Genomic DNA, 7,229 nt, shown 5'->3' on the forward strand with positions numbered 1-7,229 from the left:
AATTAATTTTTGTGACATGGTTGTTTATTGGCAGGGTTTAGTTTCCCTATTTCAAGCTACGTTTAATTACTGCATCACATCATTTTTAAATTGCTACACTTTTATCAAGCCCTAATAAAATTTCAGAAGTGAAATCTATACTAGATTTAATTTATGACAGTTTAATTGTATGATTACTTCTTCGAGCACTTTGGTTGTCATTTGTCTAGTACTTCAAATCTAAAGTTTTAAAAACACCATGGAATATTTTAGTGCCCCATTGCAAATAATAGCACAATCCAACATTTCTCTCTTTTCCATTCTGTACAATTCTGCCCGTCTGCCCCTAACCAGCCATATTTACCCAGTTCATTAGCTGGGTTTTTGCCTCATTTATCTCCCCATGGTCTCTCTTTTCAGGATGTCTGGTTATGTAGTATTCTCTCGCCTGGTTTGTGGATGCCACTTCCTGGCTGTATCTTCATAGGGTGCAGGCCTTTTTGCCTCATTTAACTTATATGTATCCTGGTTCACCTTCTGGAGCTGGACTTCTTCATCTGATCCCTTTCCATAGGTGGTTAAATCTCACAGGTGTGTCCTTCCCGGGAGTTGGATCTCTTCTTCTAGCTCCAGTGGCTGGGTAGTGCTCTTTCTCAAACTGAGGAGGTGGCTGTGCCTGACCTCCCTCTGTATCTGCCACTCTCTGCTGTCAGAACCAGCTCAGCTGAAGCGCGTGCTCATCACAGTCCTTAAGATATTCTTAAACCACACGCTACCCACTCTTAGAGCTACCCATTGCTTACAAGCAAGCTCATCTAAGAGACAATCACCCATGATAGCAATTTTCTCTTCATTGTCTGTGTGAATCAGTCACAGTAAGATAATGAAGCCAAAACCTAAATGGCTTAGGACTGCAGCCCTTCAGGTGTTGGCCTAGCCTTATCAAAAAATGATTTTTGCAATAACCAAGGCAGGAAGAGAACAAGATGGGAAAATAATGCAGAGTCACATATCATGTCTAAAATATTACATTAACCAAAGTAAGTTCCATGGTCATGCTTAAACTCTGAGGGACTGGAAATTTTAATCCTCAGGGACACCAGAATGAGAAGAGAACGAAATATTAGTGGATAGTGATAATGTCCATCACACCTTGCTAGTTGCAATGTTTCCGACATTAATTTCCAATATTATCCTATCATCATAGCCTTGTTTATTAAAAAGAACCATAACAAAAATATTAATAATTACTAATATTTGTTGAGCACTTACTGTGCATCTCATGTACCAGACACTACTGAGAACTCTACATAATATCTTACTTATTCCTCAAAACAACCCTATGCACAAATAAAACAGTTATAGAAGATGGAATTGAGGCTGAGAATGTTAACAACTTGCCCAAAGTCAGACAGCAAGTCTAACAACTTGCCCAAAGTGACAGATCCCAAATTTAATCCAGATCTGTATGAATCTAAAGACTTTGAAATTAATAAGACTAAAGATTTATGGATACAAATTTGAGAGAAAGTGTGTATCCATATTCAAAATCCTAGTAGACATGCCTCTGAGTATGAAACTTCTAGGAGAGGTTGTTGGTGGTATACTACCTAACTGAAGGTCAAGCTGGGCCAATACAGATGAGGAGATTCAAGTTTAGGTTCAAAAACTTAGTGAATCAGGTGAGTTGTAACAGGTGTGTATGCACAGTGATCAAAGACAAGTCCATAGGAACATAGCAGAGCCAGTCAGAGCACAGAGAACCAGTCAGGTTTAGAGAAATTGGTCAACAAAAATGTATAGAACATAAGATCTGAGGGGCAGAGAACAAAGTTTTGGTCCACTTCAGCAGAAACAATAATTCCATGGTCTTTAGTCACTTTTTATCCCAGAGAAGGGCATAATTCTGATCATTAATTACCAATAGAAATGGAAATCAATTTTATTATATAATGTGATCTTTCATTCAATATGGGTACTAGGTAGGGGTCTCAAATAAAAGTAAAGTTAGAGAGAAAAATGTCGTGCATGAATGATATATGCATATCATATTCTAGAATAGCAAGGAGTTCAAGAAGAAAAGGTTTCAGAGCTCACTATCTTGGTTCAAGTTGCTGTAACAGAACCACATAGACTGGATGTGGACAATAACTATTTCTTACAGTTTGCAGTCTGGAAGTGCAAGAGTGCTAGCATGGTTGAGATCTTGGTGAGGGTTTACAGACAACCATTTCCTTCATCATATACCCAGATGTCAGAAAAAAAGCTAGCTCTTTTCCTCTTCAAATAATGACACTAATCCCATTATGAGAGCTCCCCCATCATGACAATGAAGGAGGGATCCCAAATGCTTCAGCTCAAAATACCATCACATGAGGGCTTCAACTCAGTTATAATGCAAAGATCACTACACTGTAATTCAAATGTTTGCTGAACTTTTCAAATTATTGACTCTTTGTACAAATTGTTTTTTCAAAAGTGTTTGCATGTTAAGAGAACTGAACTGTTAACCTTTGTATAGTTGTTCTATGTTTTTCCAAACTTGGTATTGTCCATTCTGTTTTCTATAAAAGACCTGATCTTAATTCTTTTTAAAGCCAATAATAGATAGAATTGTTCACTTGAAGTCTTGGAGAAGGATTAAAGAAGGGTGTACCCCACAAATATATACATAACCCACAGCTCAAAATTTTAGGGAGCACAAAGTGAGTATTTCAGGAGTATTCTGATCTTTTTGTTATTTTTTCTGGACCCACATTTTGGACTCATAGTGAAATATAATTATAATATTAATTTGTCTAAGATACAAAGGAACAAATATCTCTCATCCTACCAATCTATATACCTAGACATGTTGATTTCATACAAAAATGATAAAAATAAAACAAGGAGAATTTCTAAACACAAGGCGCCTGAGCACACTCTATGCAGATGTTACTCCTTCCCCAATGCAGATATGCATGGCCATCTATTAGAAAAGGGCATATTTATCTTGCCACACTCTGCTTGAGAAAATTGGTCATAATCTTTGGAGAAAGGGTAAGCCCTGTCCCTGCCTGCTGCTCCCCTAGTTACAAGTCTCAGTCTCATGGGGACCCTTAGAGTTTAGGAGAAAGAGAGCAGCGATGCAATACTTAAGGGAAAAGGTCGTGGGCATGTTCTAGCAGGAGCACACTGTGGTGGATCCTTTGTCTTTCTTTAGTGGGGGTGGGCGGGAGAGCATGGGGCCAGGAGGACCTTACTGGATGTCTCAGGAGAGGGTCTTAACAGAATACTCTTTAGCTTTCTAGGAGTGCATACTAATGCATCCTTCAGCATGTAGATTCATCAAAATGTGTGTATGAAGGGATCAGGATTATTTTTTGGTTAGTTTCATTTTTAAAGAACATCACTGAAGAGGAACCAGCCCTAAGGTTGGTGGGCCCAGGAAGGTCTGGAATTCGAAAACTAGTTCCTCCTAAGTGTCCTTGGTTAAGGAAGATACAACCTTGTGATTCATTAAGTTGGCTCTAAATTGCTCAAATTATTTGGCCTTGTTTAATTATTTTGTCTCAGTTTCCCTTATTCCACTTGTTAATGAATTTCCCTAGCTTCTTATTATTCTGTTCCACCTATAAGAAGAAGAAAAAAGTTACAATGTGGTTCCAGAAGTATCACAATCCATTTGGAGAATTGGCTAAGGATTTCCCATAGCAGCAGTTAAGTGTATTATTTGAAAGTGCCAAGAAGAGGTTTAAGCTTAAGCCAATAGCCATAATCATTTCCTGTTTCCTCATTCAATGGAAAATTTGTGCCAGTAGTGCCAGTGCTGGAGAAAATTGTCATACTAGTGCAATACTTACATAATATAAAAGTAGGCATAATCATAAACACCCCTGTAGTTTTTTCCTTCTGATACCAAATAAGTAGATAATTTGCTTTATTATAACATTCCAATTACTTGTGTTAGTATTTCATAGTACAAAAATAAAGTGACTATTTCAATGAAATATATTTTTGCATCAGGATGATAGATGTAAAGTCACAGAAAGTAAGAAAAAGTTTTATTATTGCTGTTTCTGCTTATTTTTTTTTTCTTTTGGTTGTAGAAAATCTATTCTCAAATCATAGTCCATTCATATTTGTAATATCTTACTCATTCACTCCTTTGTAACTAGTCTCAAGTCTTAAACACATCTTCCCCCATTCTCACTCTCACATAATACCTAACATCCTTAAGCACTGAGAGTTTAGGAGAAGCAAAACTGAGAGTAAATGAGAGAAAGAATTTGAAGACCATGAATTTAGATAACTCTTGCTAATTTTGTCCCTAACCTCTCAATATTGAAGTGTCCTGAAACTCAGTATTAGACTTTTCTACTGATAAGCATTTACTTAGGATTAAATCTGTGTTTTAAATATCACCTACATACTTCTGACCTCTCCCCTGACCTATTCAAATTTCCAGTTGGTTGTCCAAATAAGTATCTCAAAATTAATAGCTTCTTACAAAATAACTACTGATCTTTCCCCCAAAACCTGTATCCTGGAGCTTTTTCATTTCAGTTCATGGAAACTACTTCCTTCCAATTTCCTACATCAATAAATTTAGAGTAATGGCTATTCCTCATTTGCTCTCATGGGGCACATCCAAAGTATCAGCCTGTTCTACTGGTTTTATAAAAAATATAATATCCACAATCCAATTCCTTCTTACAGTCTCTATTGCTACCACCTATCAAAGTCACTATCATGTACTGACTTCCCTTTTATTCTCTTTCTCTTGTGTCAACCCTGCCAATGTGATCCCCACAGAGCTAGAATGATCCTATTAAAACATAATTCAGGGCATTTCTTTCTTCTGCTCATAACCCTCCAATGACTTTTCATTTCACTCAGAGCAAACAAGGTTCTAAAAATGTCCTTTCATTTTGTACCCAAGTTATGCCACTATTTATCTCCTTAAACGCATTGAGTAATACTCTTTAATACTCTTGTGCTTGCTCTCACACTGTTCCAGTCACTCTGGCCTTCTGCTGTTCTGGGAACTCCCCCCAGGCCCTTGTACTATAGTTCTCTATGCACAGCATGCTCTGCTCAGAGACATGGCTCACTCCCTCAGCTTCTAAAGTCTGCTTAAATCGTATCTTTTAGGCTAGGTCTTCCCAGACTGCCATAACATTTTCCACCCCTATTCTGTCTTAGTCCATTCGGGCTGCTACAACAAAATACTATAGGCTGGGTGGCCTAAAAGACAGAATTTATTTGTCACAGTTCTGAAGACTGGGAAGTCTAAGACCAATGTGCCATCAGATTTAGTTCCTGCTAAGATCCATCTTCATGGTTTGCAGATGGCCACCTTCTTGCTGCATCCTAGCATGGCAGGGAGAAAGAGGAAAAAGGAAAAAAAAAAAAAGGAGAGACAGAGACAGAGAGACAGAAAGAGAGAGGAAGGAAGAGAATTCTAACCCCATCCCATCATGGGGACTCCATTCTCATCTAAATCTAACTGTCTCCCAAAAGCCCCACCTCAAATACCCTCATACTGGGGATTAGGGCTTTATCATACAAATTTAGGCAGGGAAACGAACATTACCTTTTTATGCTTATAATACTTAATAAACTATATGTTTTATTTATAAATATGTATACAAATATACACATATTACAATATATACACATATAAATATTTAATTGTTGGTCTCACCTCAGTATTGTGTACACTCTATGAAGGCAGGAATATTTTATCTACTGTATTTATGTATATCTCCAGAAATTAGAAAAGTGATTGATTGTGAATAAAAATTTCTAAATGGAATTAATGACTAAATGAGTCCAACCTTTTTCTCTATGAGATCTGAAAACATTCATGGAGATATAACAATAAGCTAGAAAATATAGTCTTCTATTTAGTGAGTATATAAAGAACAATTATTATTTAAAAATTGTTTCCACAATATAAATGTGTGATTAATTTTTCCCTCATAAAAGTTTCTATTACATTGAAAAAGTTCTTAATTGTTACTTTTCCTCCCATATAATACACAGATTTTACAAAATAAGGTTTTCTAACACAATATTTGCCTTCATTAAATTCATAATAGCTCTAGAAAAAAAGTACACCTTTCAAAAAATGAAGAAAGCTTCATAGTTTCATTGTCATCTATTTTAGTGAGTTTAAGTTAAAATAGAAAACAATTTACGAGAAAAACATATAATACAGTATAGGGAAACTATTCATATGATAACATACTACAGATTTATTAACAACTTACATATTTATTTTCTTCATCTCATCTCTTATTTGAAATGTAACCCTCCAATCTCTACTTTTATAGAAGTTATATTTAATGTTAAGGGGCTAAAATTGACATTTAAAACATACAGTTTAAAAAATCACATAGTGAAACCCATGAGGTTTTATGTTTACAAGAGAATTTTACAAGTTTTACTATTCCCAAAAGAGTCAGTTGGATCTTTTATAAGATTTTTGATATATACCAAAAATCTTATAAATTCTGTCAAATGTTTTTGCAAAACAAGAATAATGTGAAATGATTTTTAAGTGATTGAGTTAATAAACAAAACATTAAAATGTACTTCATGTGTGATAATGAGCCATCACTAGCAGATCAGACTAAAATAATACATCCAGGTATTTCATCCTGAATTCCAGACCTGTAGCATAATAATTAATTACAACATTCTAAATGTGTGCTCATACAAATGATCTTAAAATTCAAAAGAGCAACTTAAAGTACAAATGGTGGAAGATACCTATCAGAATGGCTATCATCAATAAATCAAGAACAAGTGTTAGTGAGAATGCAGAAAAGGAACCCTGGTACATTGTTGCTGGGAATGCAGATTGGTGCATCCATGTGGAAAGCAGTAAGGAGTTACTTTAAAAAAGTTAAAAATAGAACTCCCTATGACACTGTGATTCCACTTCTAGGAATATATTTGAAGAAACCCAAAATGTTAATTCAAAAAAAATATATGTACCCTATGTTCATTGAAGCATTATTTACAACTAGAGGCCCGGTGCACAAAGATTTGTGCAAGAATGGGCCTTCCTTTCCCTGGCTGCCTACACTGCCTTTGCTCTGGCCCAGAACTGCCTTTTCACCATCCCATGCTGCCCAGAGGCCCAGAATGGCTGGGGCTGTGCAGAACACCTACGTCCTGTTCTGGTCTCAGCCTTTTGTGCCTGTGTATGCAAATTAACCCACCATACTTGTTAGGTTAATTTGCATACTCATTCCTGGTTG

This window comes from Pipistrellus hanaki (genome assembly GCF_964339955.1).
Source record: "Pipistrellus hanaki genome assembly, chromosome: 6".
Classification (NCBI taxonomy): domain Eukaryota; kingdom Metazoa; phylum Chordata; class Mammalia; order Chiroptera; family Vespertilionidae; genus Pipistrellus; species Pipistrellus hanaki.